General features: G+C 40.0%; 1 protein-coding gene and 1 long non-coding RNA gene across 5 annotated transcripts in view; one reads left to right on the forward strand and one right to left on the reverse strand.

The window, feature by feature from the left end:
* Positions 1-17,505, reverse strand: part of GABRB1 (gamma-aminobutyric acid type A receptor subunit beta1) — a 123,538-nt gene that overhangs the window by 63,854 nt on the left and 42,179 nt on the right. The window lies entirely within an intron of this gene.
* LOC138109077 (uncharacterized) lies at positions 1,632-17,372 on the forward strand. Its single transcript, XR_011150251.1, has 3 exons — positions 1,632-1,821; positions 2,395-2,550; positions 17,239-17,372. It is a non-coding gene; the product is annotated as an uncharacterized lncRNA (long non-coding RNA).

The raw sequence follows: 17,505 nt of genomic DNA on the forward strand, positions 1-17,505 counted from the left end.
ACAGTTGTGTTCCATTGATTTTGTATTATTTAACATAGAGAAGGGTAAAATCCCCATTTTATATTGTGTGTTCTACTTTTCCTCTTGGAGACGAGTAAGGACTTTTATACTTTAAAACAATAACCCACTGCCTTGCCCTTTGCTGCTTTTTTTCTCCTCTTATTTGAACATTGCTAACCTGAAAGGCTTGATTGTGCCATTTGCTCTTTTTATAGGAAGAAGAGCAATGATGTTACTAAATACCAATATGGAACACTTTGATTAGAAGTGGACTTGCCAAAATTTAGCAGGAAAGTAAGGTAGCAGGTAAGGTAGCCTTACAGATGTGTTACTGTTATTCTCACTGCATGCTGGAAGCTCCTTTGAGAAAAGTGGAAAACTAGTATACCATTCTCAGCTGCACTTCAAACTGCCAGCCGCATAACCCACTGTCTGCGATAGCAGTGAGATACACCACTGTAACACTTTTCACAGTTCACATTTAACACTGTCTGCCTTAAGTGGCTATGTTAATTGCCAACAAAAGAATCAGATCATGTCCATGGTAGGATTCCTATTCCTGGAAAGATCAATGAACTGCTTTTAGTACCTGTAGGAAACAAGCAATGGTATCTATTTCCACAATATTTGACTTCGCTTTTGAAGCTGCTAATCCTTTTTTTGTATGGAGGGTAATACTGTCATAAAGATGCATGAGGGGAGGGGTGAAGAACAGGAAAAATACGGCACAGGAGATATATACACTTAGGTAAGGTGTCAATGTAATGAATGCTGGAGTAAAGAAATAAAAGTGTAGTGGCATATACAGTAACTATATTTAATGTCTTCATGTATTTTTACAGGCGGCAAATAACAGTGTCCTTTATACTTTGGCTCCAGTGAGGGCACCTGGCGTTTCAGAAAGAACAGCTGAAGAGAAAACAAAGGAAAAGAGAAGATTCTTACTGCCAAGTAGCTCATAGACCAACATATGTTAATAAAAGCCTACATACATCTTTTAAGACCAAATGTAGACAGCAGTAAGAGAAAAACATGTTTTCTCTCAGATATTTCTCTCTGTGACACAGCTAAAAACAAGTTTTTGCTAAAACCCCCCAAACAAACCCAAGTGGTCCAGGTGGCCCATACCTGTCTGCCTATGTCTGAGGACTCCAGTTAATGCTCAAGACCAAGTACTGACAACTAAAATGGAAAGTTATTCTCGGTATTATATGCTGCTTTATGCTGAAGTCCAGAATATTTCAGCATCCTTCTCCTCTGAGTTTTACAAAAACTTGTCTGTTCATGTGCAGGCATGAAAGGGAATGGTGGAATGACATTTGAGGACTGTGACCTTGTGCTCAGGAAGTGCTGCCCTCATCCTCTCTGCAAACACGGGTGTCCTGGGTTGCAGTGTATTCCATTACCATCCTCATGAGCTGTTGAAATCAGGTGGGGCAGTGTTTCCTTGCCTCCTCCCCCCAGACTATCTTGCTGTTAATGGCCCATCATTGTCCTGCTGCATGACTCAGAGATAACTCCCTCCGGACTATCTTCTGTTAATGAGCCTAATCAACACTTGGCCTCAGGACTCATTACCCCATTGTGAGATGCTCCACCCAGAGGGAGGAACCAAGCATCCCATTGTGGATATAATCTGAGACTGAACACCAGTGACAACCCTTTCCACTGGATTTCCAGAGGACAGGAGCTACACAGCCACCAGTGGACTTTCTGAGGAAGAGCAGACCCCTTTACTACTACTACAGGATCACTGCTTCAGAGGACTGCAGCCACCATTCTACCAGACTGCTACCACCAACCTGACTAACAGGGACTCAGGTTGTATCTTGACTCTGTCAGTTTGAACCAGTGTTTTCTTTTACTTTTTTTTCCTTTTCTTTAATTTCTATTAAATTGTTTTTCTGACTTGGTGCCTCCCACTGGTTTGTTTTCAAACTAGTACAACGGGGAGAAAGCACTCCGAGGAAAAGAAATTTCAAGCTTTAACTGACACTCCAAAAGATTTCATCGAGCTTGGAGATGAAGCACCAATACACAGGAGTAGGACTGGGCACTTGGGTGAAAACTGTACTTCCCATGTTTTTGTTTGGACTATATGGAGAGAGCTCCTTACTGGCTGGAGGACTGACTCACAAGTTGGGCATAGGTCAGTTCTGAGGGTTTATCACATGGAATGTGATGTGAGGACTAAAGCAAACTAAGCAAAGTTAGTTGGGAGGGTGCAACACTTTCAAATTCCCATTAAGGAAAAACATTGTGGAAGAGTGAAGAAATAATTAAACCCCATTTCCCTTGCTACCTATAAGCAAGATCATTGGAAAGCAGCCTGTTTTCTAACAAGGGTTGTTGCTGATCACTTGATTATTTTTTTCCTTTGTAATTTCCATCTAGCTCAGCAGGGGTGAACTATGAGACCATTACAAAGTGCACTGAATGTCTAAGGAGGATGACACAGTGCTAAGAGCTCAGAAGAATTCCTTGTGGTGTCAGTGCACAGTGCTTCAGGCGAAGCTGAACTGATTGCAGTCTCAGGAGTAGATGGGAGAGGTTTGTTGACTTTTGTCTTGAACCCTATTGTATAAGTGCTAACAGTACCAGAAATCTTATAGGAACTGGTCACAAAGTTAAAGAAAGCACAAGAAAGTGAATATCTGCAATGTAAAAATGGAGTCACAGGATGAACTAGCTGATCATGTGAAGTAAAACCGCAAACCTTAACTCTGTGTTGTGTAGGGCCTTATCTTAAGCCAAACTTAAAAGTAAGAAATCAGAAGTAAAGACAGCCAACCATACCTAGACCCTTTGGCTCCAGAAGATGCTTAACAATTTAGGAGGAAAGATCCATATCTTAATATGAGGTTGGGCCAACTTTATAAGAACAGCAACTCACTTTTTCTTTTTAATGCCTTAATGTATATATAAAATTTATTTTTTACCCATTTAGGAGCAGGAGTTATTTCTATTTCTATGGGTCTGGTGATTGAAATCTATTTGATTCCTTCTTCCTGGTTCTCAACTGTCATTCTACTGTATCAATTTTCTTTAGCTTTGAGCAAAGCAGATGGAGGTCAAATGACATGCAATGAGTCAATGGCTCTACCTGGAATAGAAACAGTAATTACATAGCTGCTGCCAGATCTTTAGACTTGTGTATACCTTACAGGGTTTTTTTTGGTGTGTGAAGGTATTTTTGATTTGGTTTTTTTTTTGATTGGTTGGTTGCTTTTTAGCTTTGTATGTAACTACTACTTTTTTTTTTCTAATTGCTCAGGACAACTTTGTTTCATTGTTCATTAGGCCTATGATTGAATAGTGACCATTGAATACAATGGTCATGATTACGATGACTTACATGGCCAGAGATATTTTTCCTGTATATTTTTGGCACCCTGACTGCTTTACAGAATTCTAACCCATAAATGATAGATCAGGCTGATACTCACATTTTGTGCTGCACTTAGAAACCAGGGATAGAGGCACATCATGACATTTCTCCTTTATTACGACAGTCAAAGTGGAGATATTTTGTGCTTGGAGTGGATAACACTAAGGGTGTTAGTGACACTGTCATAGTACTAGAAGACTACTGACATGCTGGTTGCAAAATCCTCTGGGAATTTCTAGTCCAATCTTCTGCTGGAAGCAGGACTGCCACCAACCCTGTCTAAGGCTGAGATACTGCTTTCTCTAGCAAATCTTGAAGACTCTCAAGAATGGGAATTCCACAACATCTGTGTTGCAGTGGTTGAGTCCTCTGCAGGAATGACCAAGGAGCCACAGAGCCCCAAAACAGTGGAGGTCTGCTGGTGGGCAGGCTCAGAGGTCTAAGATCACCCCCTTTTACCCCTTTTAAGTCCATGTTCTAGACAGTTCTCCTTTACTTAATACCCCACTGGTTTCTGGTCCCCTTGTTCCACTCCTTGCCTTCCCCAGTCACTGTCCTGTCACCCCACGTCCTCTCCACCCCCTGGCCCCCAGGTGATAGGTCTCTGATGTTCTGTCCACTCCCGGTGCCGCTCCGGATAAAACCCTGGACCCTTCAGTGTTCTGTGTTCTTTGTCCCTGGGTCCCTTGAGCAGGGACCCCAATAAACCCCTCAGAACTCAATACGAAGGACCCCTCCTGCCTCTCTGTCCCTGGCGATGCTGCAGGAGCTGTCAGGCTCTGTGTGTGAGTGGCTGTGAGTATCCACCAGCTCCAGAGGGTCACAGTGCATGTGAGCATGTATGCGTGGCACCCCCTGGAGCAGCTCCGACAGGGACGCGATCGGGACGGACACGATGCTCTTTCAGCCCCCCCCTCGCATCGTGTCCCATCTGTATGCACACTCTGCCAGCGCTGCACTACCTTTTTGGCGAGAAATCTTTCCTGACATCTACTCTGACCTTCCCTATGTGCAATTAATAGTTGCTGCCCTTCATTATTTCATCTGCCATTACTGAGAGTGGTTTTACTGCAATCTTCCTTCCAGGAAACTGAAGGCTGCCATGAGGTTTCCATTTGGCTTTTGTCCTTGCCAACCCAAGCAAATCAAATTCCCATGTCTCTCCTGATAGGTTATGTGCTCAAGGCCCTGGCCACACTCAAAGCTCTTCACTGGATCTTTTTCAGTTTCTCAGTATCAGGAAAGAAATGGGAGACACTGCTTTAAGTGAAGCCTTACCATTACAGAATATGGCAGGGTAATAATTTCCCTCTGTGCTGCCCACACCCCTGCCAGTGTCACTTAGTATACAGTTTACATGATGACAGTGCCCTTTGTGGCTTGTATTCACTTGCTGCTTAATCCATCAGTTTCCCATCTGCTGAATTCTGAGTTTCCTGGCTGGACCTGGAGACGGGTATAGTGTTTGTTGGTTTTCATATCACCAGAGACCTCCCTGAGGACACACATTTTTCACCAGGGCAGGCAGAAGTTTCGAAATTATTATTATAATTACCTTTTGACCCATGTTTTATGCCTCTTCTTTTTACAATTCATGTAACTAGAGAAGCCTTTCTTGTTGCCCTCTTTTTACTGTCAGGTCCAACTAGGATTTGAAGCAATATTTTTATGGTTCACAGAATTAAAGACTCACTTAGGTTTAAAGGATCTCATTGAGATTTAGAGAGAATTTGAGACATAAAGTCAAAGGAAGCCTTAGCTGCTCTCCTGAAATCCAGGGCTGTGATCCTGCTTTTTGCCATTTTTCTCTCCTCTCAGATTCCTGAACTTTACCATCTCATAGTCATTGCAGCTAAGGCTGCCTCTGACTTTCTTATCTCAGACAAATTTTTCTTCTTGTAACTACAAGGTCTAGCAGATCATGTTCTCCTGTTAGCTTCTTAGTTACCAGGAAGTTGTCATCAGTGCATTCAAGATGTCTTCTAGATTACCCAAGCCCTCCTCTATCATCCTTCGGGCAGACACAGCAGTGGTTAGTCTCCCACAAGGAACAGGACCTGCGCATGGGAGACTTCTTCCAGTTGTTGGAAGAAAGTCTCATCTGCATTTTCTTCCTAGTCACGATATCTATAGCAGATACCCACTACAACAAGGCCAAACAATGTTTGGCTGCTAATCTTGATCCATAAACTGTTGTTTGGCTTCTGATCCATCCTAAGGCAGAGCTCCAAGTATTCCAGCTGTTTTCTTACATAGAGGGCATCTCTATTTCCTCTCTTTTTCAGCCAGTTGAACAGTAATTCTTGTTTCTGATTTCCTTGCCAGTTCTGTTGCCTTGTTTCCTCCTCCTGTATGCTCCCTTCTGTGTTTTAGTTCATAGAGGGGCTTCTGTCTTAGCCTGGCAGTTCTGCTGGTGAAATTCTGGCCCTCTTGCATGACATGGTGGATTGTTTGTTTTTTTTTTTTTAAATTCAGCCTCATCTCTTTCTGCTTGATGGCTGCTTGCTGGGGAATTTTACATAGCAATTACCAAAATAAGCCAGATTCTACTGCCCTGATGTCCTGAGTCCTAACTCCGCAGCTCACTGTCTCAGCTATCCTCCAGATCCTGAATTCTGTCATCTTGGGGTCACTGCAAACCAAACATGCTGTAAATACCTGCTTTTCATCTGGGATGTTTTTACAAAAGGCAGCTTGTGGAAAAGCTCTTCATGCGATTTCTCATGAGCTGCCTAATTTAAATATCATTAAGCTGCTTACATGATAATCTAACATCATAGTCAACGGGTTTACAACACTGATGCAGACCTTCTACGGAAAATTTGCTTTTGGCTTTTGCAGGGAATCAGTTTGCCTTTAAATGCATGTACTGTTGACACCAAATCTTCAGAGCAGAATGCAGAGTATTTTTAGTGTTGATAGAAAAGGACTTTTTGTTTTATTTTTATTTTACTAACAGCATATTCAAATGGATAACTAATGGCATTGGCCAATTTAATATGATTAATCTGATTAAAACCCTACAATCCAGTGCTGTTGCCAGTCTCATGGGAACCAACATTGCAAAATATTGTATAGTATGTGTAGACATTGTAGGAGAAGAAAATAAAACCAAGCAAGAGCAAATAACTCATCTGTTGGTTGGAAAGCATCTGATTAATACTCTTGAGTACTGATTAGGATATGGAGGTGCAGGCTCTCTCTTTCCTGCAAAATACGTAACTAGGGAGAACATGAGATTAGCAATTATTTGAAAAAATGAGTAGCTTGGTGCAGAAAATTGGGATTGGTGCCAATACACTGAAAATCCGGGAAAGTGTCTTTATGCAAATAACTTTATAAATAAAATAAACCTCAAAATCAGTTTTATTTAATGCTTGGGGCAGTAAAACCTCTCTCTGAGACTGAAGTTTCAGAAGGATTTCACCTCAGTGAAGCTCCAGACAGCTGCTACTTCCATCCCTTCCTGTGTGACCGCACACATTTGAATAACTACTTAGGATGTGGAAGGAATCCAGGTTAGACATGAACTTTGTCATTACTATTTTTGCATGGTGTTTTTCATGTAAGTAAATTCCTTGATCCTGTCTGCACCACCAATGGCTACCCAAGCATTGGTTCTGGGGCAGGAAAGGACAAATAAGAATGAAGGAGGAAGGCAAAGCAGTTTTGCAGAGCAGCTCCGAGCAGCTGTGATACTATAGCTCTGGAGTGGGGATTTACAGTCCCAAGAATGAGGCAGGAAAAACTACAGGACTTGTGAAAGATCCCGGAACACATGCACCACTGTTCTCAGTCAAGGCAATTTTCATGCTTTCTAGTCAGAGGCCAGGGTGAACCAGAATGAGTTAGCAGTGTGGTGCCAGGCATGAGGCTACAGCAGAGACTGGGTTTAGTAGCTATGCACAGCTTTTCTACAGCGTCAAGTCAGAGTGACAGAAGCAGCTCAGATCTATTGCCAGGGTTGCACCAATCCTTCTTAAATGACTGTGACACCCAAGCATCTAGTGGGTTGGCATCTAGTAGCCTATCTGTGCTCTTATATTTGCTATGTAAGTTTATTAGTGTTTTCATGTTAGAAGCTTAACAGGACGAGGAGCCCGGGCCCCCGGCGGGGGGAGAGAGAGAGAGAAACAAGCCAGACAATATAGCTGATAGAGCAAACTCCGCAAAACTCCATTTATTAGCAGTCCAAAGGCATTTATATAGTATACCAGCTTGTTAACTCCTAAGTGGCTTAAAGCTTATCAAAACACATTTCTATTTCTACATAATTGGACTTACATTGGCAAGCTTCCATAAAGAAGTCAGTGTCTATCTCCCTCGTTCACTCCCGGATAGTACAGCTGGACCATCTCAAGACTCCCTCTTTGTTCCCAGCCCTGCTTGTTATCTTTCACACAGGGACTTTCCCATGGAAAGTTTTCTCACACACAAGCCTAAAGCTTCTAGGCCTATTGCTTGCACAGTTCTTTTATTGATCCCAATAATTCTATTTCCCAACATTTTCACAGTATTAAAATACCATAGGAGCTCAGCAGCCAATCAACTATTTCAGAATTACCTTATCTTTGTCTGCTCATTTATTAACTTGGGGAAAAAACAATTAGCATCCACAACATTTGAAGAAGACTCAAAGAAAGCCACTCTTGACTCTTCAGCTTTCCTTCGTTTGTTACAGCCTGCTACAGAATATTGAGGTGCTGTTGTGAAGCTTGTCCACCATGGTGACCTCTGAGAGGGGCAGATGGAGCCTTGCTGGCAGAAGCATGGAGTTGATTTGTTGAGTTCTTGTCTGTTTTGTATTTTTTTTTTTAACTGTCCCTGTGCTTCTGAAATATTCATTTTTTTGTCCATCTTGAAAGGACAGCAGAAGTACATGTAGCACTTCTCTTGCACATAGCTTCACTTCCCTTGGTGCTTTTTGGAGACAGCTGTGTCACACTATGAAGAATAAAGTTAAAATGTCTAAAAAGACATTCATGCTTGATGATCACTGGTGCAGATGGCGTAAGTCTGGTGTATCCTGGTGTCCTGAATTTATTGCAACTCATATGATATATGCTAGAGGGATGATTGAGGGCTGAGGGATCCTAAATCCATGGGCTGTTGGCCAAGCAATGTTTTCTTCTGAAGCTTTAATTTCTGGAGTCATTGTAGAGCCTTTACTGCGTCAACTGAAAGTCCTCATGAATATTTTTCCATTTAGAAACAAGTTAACAGCTTTTTGTTACTGCTAAGTTTTCACCATGTTGCAAATTAGACAATTTCAATCCAAGAGAGGAATGGAAATTCAGTGTGTTTTCAGGAGTGAAACAGGCATTTCAAATTGTTCCTATGCATTTATTCCTCCTCCTAAAAATATGATTGCTTTTCTGTTTCTTTTTCTTAATGCTTCCACTGTGTAGTAAGACTAATTCTCCACTAAAACAGACTTGTATTCAGCCAGAGAAGCTCTACATGCAGCTGGCCAAACTGTGAAGCCTAGGTCTGTGACACTATTCAAAACTGAAATGTAGTATTTTCTCACCTACAGCCTTTTGTAGGACTGGTTTAACTTCTTGCACAACTAATCATAGATGCTATTATCAGAGTAGTATGAAGTGTAGAGGTCCAGAAGGCTTGGCTTTTCTGAAGACAGTGCTGATAAGTGAGGTGGTTACGGACACAAATGGAAACCAATGTCAGTGAAACAGCACTCCTGTAGAGGAGTAAATTATGGGGCAGATGTAACTTTTTTCCTCTTGCCACTGACAAAAAGAGTCTGTGGCAAGAAGGGGATGATAGTGAGAAACTGAACAGCAGGAACTCCTGGGACTGGAGATCAGTTGTTTGGAAGTTTTGGTGCATGGCAGAGGTGACCAAGTCATGCCACTGTTCATGGTATGAGCAACAGTGCAGATGATGGGAAGGTTTTTCTTCATGTGGTATTGGTGGTGAGTCTTGCTAATCTTCAATACGATAAAATAGCTCTGGGTGGTGACTTCTAATGTGACTTAAGGCCTTCATGGGCAAAGAGACAAGTGAAGCTACAGCACAAAGTAGGATGCAGCAACATGCCATGCAGAAAGAAAATCTTTGAAGTGATATGGCAAGTGCCTTCAGTTAAAGCTCCTGATGATACCGTATAGGTGAAGTCAAATATGGGCTTAGTAAAATGGACCTTTTCCATATTTTGCCTGTTATTTGCCTTACTTAATCGCATAAACCTTGATTAAATAGTTACAGAACCAGTGGGTTTGCATCAGTAGACACTGAATGCTTAGAGATAAACATGCCGGCTAGTCACAGGACTCTCCAGACGGGTATGTTTTATCCGAATGGATTTGTAGTTTTTCACTTATTTATAGCAGGAATGGCTTTTAGATCTGCTAGGGTGTAGTAATAAATTTACTGAACTACAAAATAATTTATCCTTCTGCTTGCTTTCTGCTAATTACAACATCTTAAGGTATCTCAGGACAGTATGAACATCTGTTCCTTGAAGATCAACTCTTCTCAGACAATAATTATAGAGCTAGTGAACAGAGTGGAGAATGGAGTTTAAGAAACAACAAGGGACAGCTCTGTCTTTCTTTGCTCTCACCTTAGTACATTCCTTTCACTAGATTAACTTTCTAACATACCCTACAGCAAACTTTCCAGATGCAATAGTCCATTTTCTTTGGAAAAGGATAGAAAGTCAGATAGTGGCACTGGGACTCAAACACCTTGCTCTAACAGTTGGTGTTAGCAGATTATCAGAAGCAGATACTCCTGCCTCCTTTTCCCACCTACTCTGAACCCTAATGCACAATACTAGAAACGAATCTCCAGCATTCACCAGTGTTGTCATGGGGAGATCTCCTATAATTTCTCATAATTTGAGTGAAATAGATTACTCTTCCAGTATGCTTTTCAGTTTGCTATTTTTAGTGATAGAAGTGACACCTAATTTGCGCTTGTTAAAACAGGCTTACGAAAGTGTGTTGTAAATAAATCTTGGGAGGAATATAAATTAGCATGGTTCAGGGTAAAATAGCTTCCCTTTTGTGGGTCAGAATGAAAATAATGTTGGGGGGAGATTGCTCCACTTCTCTGTGTTGGAGGATTCTTGTACTTTTTTATATAGCATTGGATGTTGGCTAGAGTGGAGACAGGACTTTAAATGGACACCAAGTCTTAGACAGCATGACAACCCTCTTGTTCTAAGATAGACAGATGAAGGTTAACTCTTGGGTCTCTCCTAGATTACAGATGTGATAAAACAGACAAACAAATGTTAATATATTGAGCAGTGAAATAGCTGCAGATGAGTTAGAGCTTTGTGGCTTCTGCAAGAAACATGTATATAGGTAATGTAATCCTACTGAGAATGTGTAGAAGACAGGATGGGAGAATAGCTTGGTTTTGGCTGTAGCAAAATGAAATTCAGTAGGCTTAATAGGTATTGTACGTGGTCTGCTGCAATGGTAGCTGCCACAATTTTATGACATGCATAATATTCTAGCTCCAGGGGAGCAACTAAGACAGCTTAGTCCCTGCCCAGCACTTGTTTTTTTTTTTATCATATATCCTCTCCTGTATCACCAACCTGATGTTTGGGAAAAGCCTTCTTGTGATGGGCACGTATCTGTTATATTAGTGTTCTGTGTACTGTGAGAACAGTATTTCTCCCTTTTTGTATTTACAGGAAGAATTCTTGTTCTTTAATCCTGATTTCAGTCAGTTTTTAGTTGTATTCCTTCTACAAATTCTGTCTGTAAAGACTGCTTGTCATAGAGATATCTATTTCCTACAGTATCAATGTAGATTCAGCAGTAGGTGTCAGTTCAATATTGGGTGAACTGTTTAAATCTCTCCCCAAGCCTTTTCCTTCTTCATTTCATGGGAAGTCAAAGTCTAGCAACTGAAAGGTAATTGCTATGGTTACAGCATCTAGTTCTAGCAACAAATCCAAGATTTAAGTTTTAGAGCTTGTAGCAAAATATATATATTTGAGACACCCCCAGACATTTGGGATCGTGTCTGCAAGTGTTAAAACAGACACTGACAGTTTGATATAATTCCATTGCAATGCTTTGCTTGCAAGACGGTGGTCTGCTATTATAAGCAGATTGCTTACATAAGAGGTGAAAGAATACTTACTAGTTTAAAATGCAGCTCAAAGCAATATTGGGTTTTTAAACACAGAAATCTAAGATTTAATCACTGCCTGGTTTGAAGTCTGTGTCAACACTGTCAGCCAAAAGAAAGATTGAAACCTGGATCCTTCCCAGCTGCAAATATTACCAAGACATCACTCTGAGCCATTTCTAGGCATTACGAGAGCTATGGACATTATGAAGCACCAGAGTTTTACAATCCTACAGCAGATGACTTCATGGCCCAGGTGGTTGATATTTCATATGCTGATGTCCCTCACCCCAATTAGTAACTAATTTCAATCCATCTGTTTACAGATAGCAGAAAATCACTGATCTACCACAGTTGTCTCTAATAGAGAGGTATCCATCCATAAGCCAAACTAACAACCCAAGACCAGAATCGCCCAGGGAGATTTGCTGAGATGACATCACTGCCTGAGTACTGTTAGTGCATACTAGTGACTCTTCTCAGAGACAAGTCTAATGGGAAAATCTAGACAAATAATGCCTTTAAGCTGGCAAATGTCTCTTCTGATTGTGGCTCAGGCGTAGGAATGAATCTGGATAAGAATGTCTAATCTGGGCCATTCTGTACTTCAGTTAATACAGGATTGTGCTTTATGCTTAATGGATGGGGAAAAAAGTGTAGAGTTCCCTGAGAGCTGAATTTCTAACATGACTGCTAACTAGTGTAGGTCAAGAGATTCTACATCCCGAATCATGACAATGTGGGTTTTGTCATTGAATTCTCAGAATGGCACTACTTGCTAATCTCAAAGGGCTCATTATCCTATCACTTTTCATAATATCTAAGAGTATATTTGCTCATTCTGAAGAAAAGAAGACTTTGGGATGACATGTTTGCAGCCTTCAGTATCTGGAGAGAACCTACAAGGAAGATGAAGAGAGGCTTTTTACGACAACATGTAGTGACAGGGCAAGGGGGAATGGGTTCAAACTGAAAGACAGTTAACTTTAGACTAGGTATTATGAAAAAAGTCTTTACTGTGAGGCTGGTGAGGCATTGGAACAGGTTGCCCAGTGAGGTTGTGGATGCCCCATCTCTGGCAGTGTTCAAGGCAAGGCTGGATGGGGCTTTGAGCAACATGTACTAGTAAAAGGTGCTCCCACCTAGTTCAGGGGTGTTGGAACTAGGTGGTCTTTGAAGCCCCTTCCAACCCAAGCTATTCTATGGTTTTATGACTTATTCACTAATACATTTTCATAATCAAGGGCAAAACTAATTAGAATTTTAAATCAAATCTTTAAGCAAATCCCATTCAGTTGTAAATAGCACACTATTTTTTCATTTGATATATGACTTTTTCAACTTTATGATACTGGTTTTTGAGTCTTTGAGGAAATTGAAATCTTATATAATGCTTAACTGCATGTAACTTTTATATTTAGTGACTCATCTTAATTGTGGTTTATTTTTGTCCTGAATCTATTAAATAGAATATTAGATGTAGAATATTCTCCAGCATGTCTTTGATCTTTATACCTAAGTCAACTGTATCACAACCAGCTAGTACATATTTACCATGGGATTTGTTTGTTTGTTTATTTTGGTATATGAATTAGGATGTGGCAGCTGGTGCTGCTCTCACTTGACTTTTCGATTGAGGATGTTCAAAAGGATGCATTGTTTCAGATTAAGTTTCATTTGTATCTGAGTTCTCAGATTAACTGATAACTCCTTTTACCCTGGAGTTTTTTTGTTTTGTTTTGCTTAGAGGAATCTCAAGAATTATGTAAATTGTATGGGGTTTTTTTTTTTGTTTGGTTGTTGTTTTAACACCATAAGAGACAAAATTAGAAACAGCTAGTGATGAAATAAAACGCAACATATGCTTAGCAATTGTAGATCAGTGTCAATTCTTGTTTATTCTGTGACTGGTTCCCTAGATAAAAGAAATCTGGTGGACCTCAGCTATCTAATGTTCAGTAAAACATCTTTGATTACATGATGCAAACGGAAGAAGATAGGAATTAGAACAAAAGAAGTGTCATGGTTTAACCCCAGCTGGCAACTAAGCACTCTACAGCCACTTGCTCCCACCCCTCCCAGCAGGATGGGGGCAAGAGAACTGAAAGGGTAAAAGTGAGAAAACCCATGGGTTGAGATAAGAACAGCTGAATAATAGAAATTAAATAGTATCGGTAATAAAATCATACTGAAAATCAAAATCACAAAGAGAGGGAGAGAGAGAGAGAGATCAAACCCAAGGAAGACAAGTGATGAAAATGAAAGCAATTGCTCAGCACTAGTTGGTCATTACTCAGCCAGGGTCTAGTGGCACCCCAGCCACTTCTGCCCTAGTTTATTGGTGAGCATGGCAGCATACGGTATGGAATATCCCTTGGGCCAGGTGGGGTCAGCTGTCCTGGCTGCGCCGCCTCCCAACTCCTTGTGCATCCCCAGCCTCCTCACTGGCGGCGTGGTATGAGGAGCAGAGGTGGCTCTGCCTCTCTGTAACCACTGCTCAGCAATAACGAGACTATCCCTGTGTGCTCAGCAGTGTAGCCAGCACAAACCAAAACACAGTGCCATACGGTGCAACTGTGAAGAGAATTAACTCTACTCCAGCCAAACCCAGAAAAACTAGCAGAATGCTTAAGATTCTGGATAAAAGGGGCTGTGCCAGTACTGTATGGTGAACACAGAAGTAACATGCCAAGGGAGACTACAGGTGGACATACTCAAATGATGAGAATACTCAAACAATGAGATTTGGGACTAATTTTTATTTTCTCTTATATTTTTTCTGCCACTAGAAAAATCAAAATGTATCAATGAATTTGCAGCTGATATTAAAATAAGGAGCCATTGTTAACATCAGAGAGTATCAGAATATCAAAATGATCATCTTGAATGCTGGGGTAGTACAAGTGGGATTATATTCAATACTGAAAAGTCATTGAGACCAATTATAAGGATTTCTTTTATGGGATGAGACTGGGGAATGGGATGAAAAAAAAGATAAAACAGATGAATACTTATTTATCTGATATGTCACTTGAGCATCAGGGAATAACAGGATCAGAAGGAAGCATGAGGTATTTGGGGTTTGCTGTTTGGGGGGGGTTGGCTTTTTTTACGTCAGCAGAGAAATGGAAAATGAAAAGAATTTTGGATCACCCAGAAGTAAATACTTAATGAGAGTTCCTCTAAAATGCTTTTAATCAAATGACACCTCTTATTTGTTTTGTTCTGCTTTTTTAAAACTACTTTATTAAATAATTAAGTATAGATAAATAGACTATAAAAATATTATCATAAAAATCAATACATCAGGCTGTTGACACTGTATCTTTTAACACTGGAGAGGTCAAAAGACTTCATAAATTGTGAAAAGAACTAAAGAATAATTTTTAAAGAATTATTTCTGATCTGAAAGCCCTCCCTAAAGTTCCACTTAAATGATTCAAAGCGTGTGGGTGTTCAGCCTCTTTCTAAGGTACACCTACCAGTTTTTATATGAATTCCAGAATCACACAAGTTGGAGGGAAGCTCCAGAAAACCTCCTCCAGCTCACAGCATATCCAATGAGATCAGGCTTCTTGGGGTCTCAGGCACTTGAGCTTTGAGTATCTTCAAGGATGGAAACTGCACACCTCCCTGGTCAATCCATTTTGGTGTTTCATCATTCTAGAAGGGAAAATCTCCATTCTTATCTTCAGCCAGAATTTCTCACATTCCAATTTTGCCCCTTGTCTTTCATCTAATCCCTATGACGTGTAAGTTAAACACAAGAAAGCTCATATACTGAACTAAAAATTTCATTAGAGCTGATTATGATTATTAATGATATTGAATTATGACACTGACTTTTAAATTCTTCTTATATATTCCTGTATGATGTTTTAACATTTATTTTTGAACAGGAAATTTCTCATTGTTTAAAAGCATGTTAAAGTAGAATTTCATGTGACAACATAACATATGGTTAAAAGTTTCAACTGTATTGTAATTATTTGTAAAGTAATTTTTGCACCACTGAGTTTAGATTCGAAATTCTAGCTGAAATGCTTAGTTTTAAACATGTACACAAGAAAATCAAGTAGATCAAAGGACTTCTGTAATTTGCTAAATCTTCACTTACAGGTGAAGGAAAATTTCTCACAGACATGTGTTGGGTTGATCTTAAACCTTGAACTGGTGGGGAAAGTCTGTCTCCCATTCAGGTGTAGGTAATCCAGGAAATTACTTCCATCCACATATGATATTTTCTGAGGTAATCTCCTGCATTATTTTACCCTGTAATATTCCAGTAATAGCACCTGTGTGCATCTATGTTATTTTTCTTTTTAAGTGCTTTGGAAAAATACTGGGAATTATTTTTTTTTTAGCCATGAAATGCCGTCATGTCTCAGCAGGAAAATGACAGAAATGGAGCTCATGAACAATTAATCTAGATCATTTTACTGTGATTGAATTCTTATTAATAAAGAACAAAATAATAGTGAGAGCTTTGAGTCACTTTGAGTAACAGCTATTAAAAGTCAGATGTGCTTTACTTTCTTTTAGATTCTTGTTGAATCCCCAAAGAAATGTGAAGAAAACTGAGGGATGAGGAGGAAAGGAAAGAAAAGCAACTTTTGTAGTATACTTTTACTAAAGGAATGTTGGGAATCAAATTCTGTATTTGCATGCTTATAGAAACGTACAGGTGCTTTCCAAATACATCGAGCATTTTCTTTAGCTGGTGTTTGCAAATAATATTTCTTTTTGGCCATTGTACATTGTATAAAGGAATAAGAGTGTAGCTCAAATACTAAGTCTATAGGAATGCTTCAGTGTGTATCTCGGCATAAAAACTGGCTTCCAGCTAAGCCTTTTGTAATCATCTGCAAGCTTAGATAGAGAAAGATCTGACATTTGATTTTAGACTACTAGTTCATTTCCCTTTCTTTTCTCTAAGGGACTCATACTTCTCTCATAAAAAAGAAACATCTCCCTAACAGAAGACACTGATATTATGATAAAGGAGCATAATAGAAGCCATAAGGACTGAGACAGTGTTTGCATTAATTTCTCATCTGTTTGCAAATATTATTTAATATCAATTTTTACTTTGATGTGCCTGTTTCATGTGGCTATGACAAGTAAGATACTTCCTATTCAAGCCACAGTGCTCCTGGCTCTCTTCATCTCCTGAGCGTATGCTGTAAAGCCACTGAGGAATCGAAAGAAAACTGGAGCCTGTACACATTCTGAACACATTGCATCCTACCTCTTGAACTTTTCTGTAAACACTGCTTTGGTTAGCTCAACAGACAGCCTGGCTGTTGCCCAGGCTTACAGAGATGTTCTTCAATCAGACTGCAAAGAAAGGCTAAAGAGGGGTGTGGTGGTTAAGGCAATACATCATTTGTATGGGGACAAAGAGAAAGCAAAATTGCCAGTGGAGATGCTGGGACAGAGGAAGACAGTATTGCAGAAAAAAGGAAGATCTTATTTCAGTCCTGGGAAAATCTGGAAGAAGAAATTACAGGAGAAAATCAGAAGCTTCACTGTAAATTTATCAAGGTGTTAGTGTCATACAGTAATTGTTTCTGAGCCTCTTGATTTTTACACACTATTAGTTTAAAATACTGAATTGCTCTGTTAGAACTTCACAAGCTCCTATATATACTTCAGAGATGTATGAACACACAATTTGATCATCTGAACTTTGACATTAGTTTTCTCATGTACTTTCTGTAACTTTTTGATTGCAGTGTCCTCTCAGCAAGAATATCCAGCCTTGATTTAGAACAAACCTTTTGACTGCTTCCATTCAATCATAAGTTACTGAGCATGCCATTCCTTCCAGCTGAATTTAGAGGCAGCGGGACCTGGGTCCAAGTCCTTTTCTTGAAAGGAATTAGTATTTCTGATGGGTAAGAATGTATATATCTTTATGATCTTAGCCACACCCAGCACAATGGGGCTAGAGATCTATCTAACACACTCTATGAAGGTTTGTAACATATATTCCAAAGTGA

This window comes from Aphelocoma coerulescens, chromosome 4 (assembly GCF_041296385.1).
Source record: "Aphelocoma coerulescens isolate FSJ_1873_10779 chromosome 4, UR_Acoe_1.0, whole genome shotgun sequence".
Classification (NCBI taxonomy): Eukaryota; Metazoa; Chordata; class Aves; order Passeriformes; family Corvidae; genus Aphelocoma; species Aphelocoma coerulescens.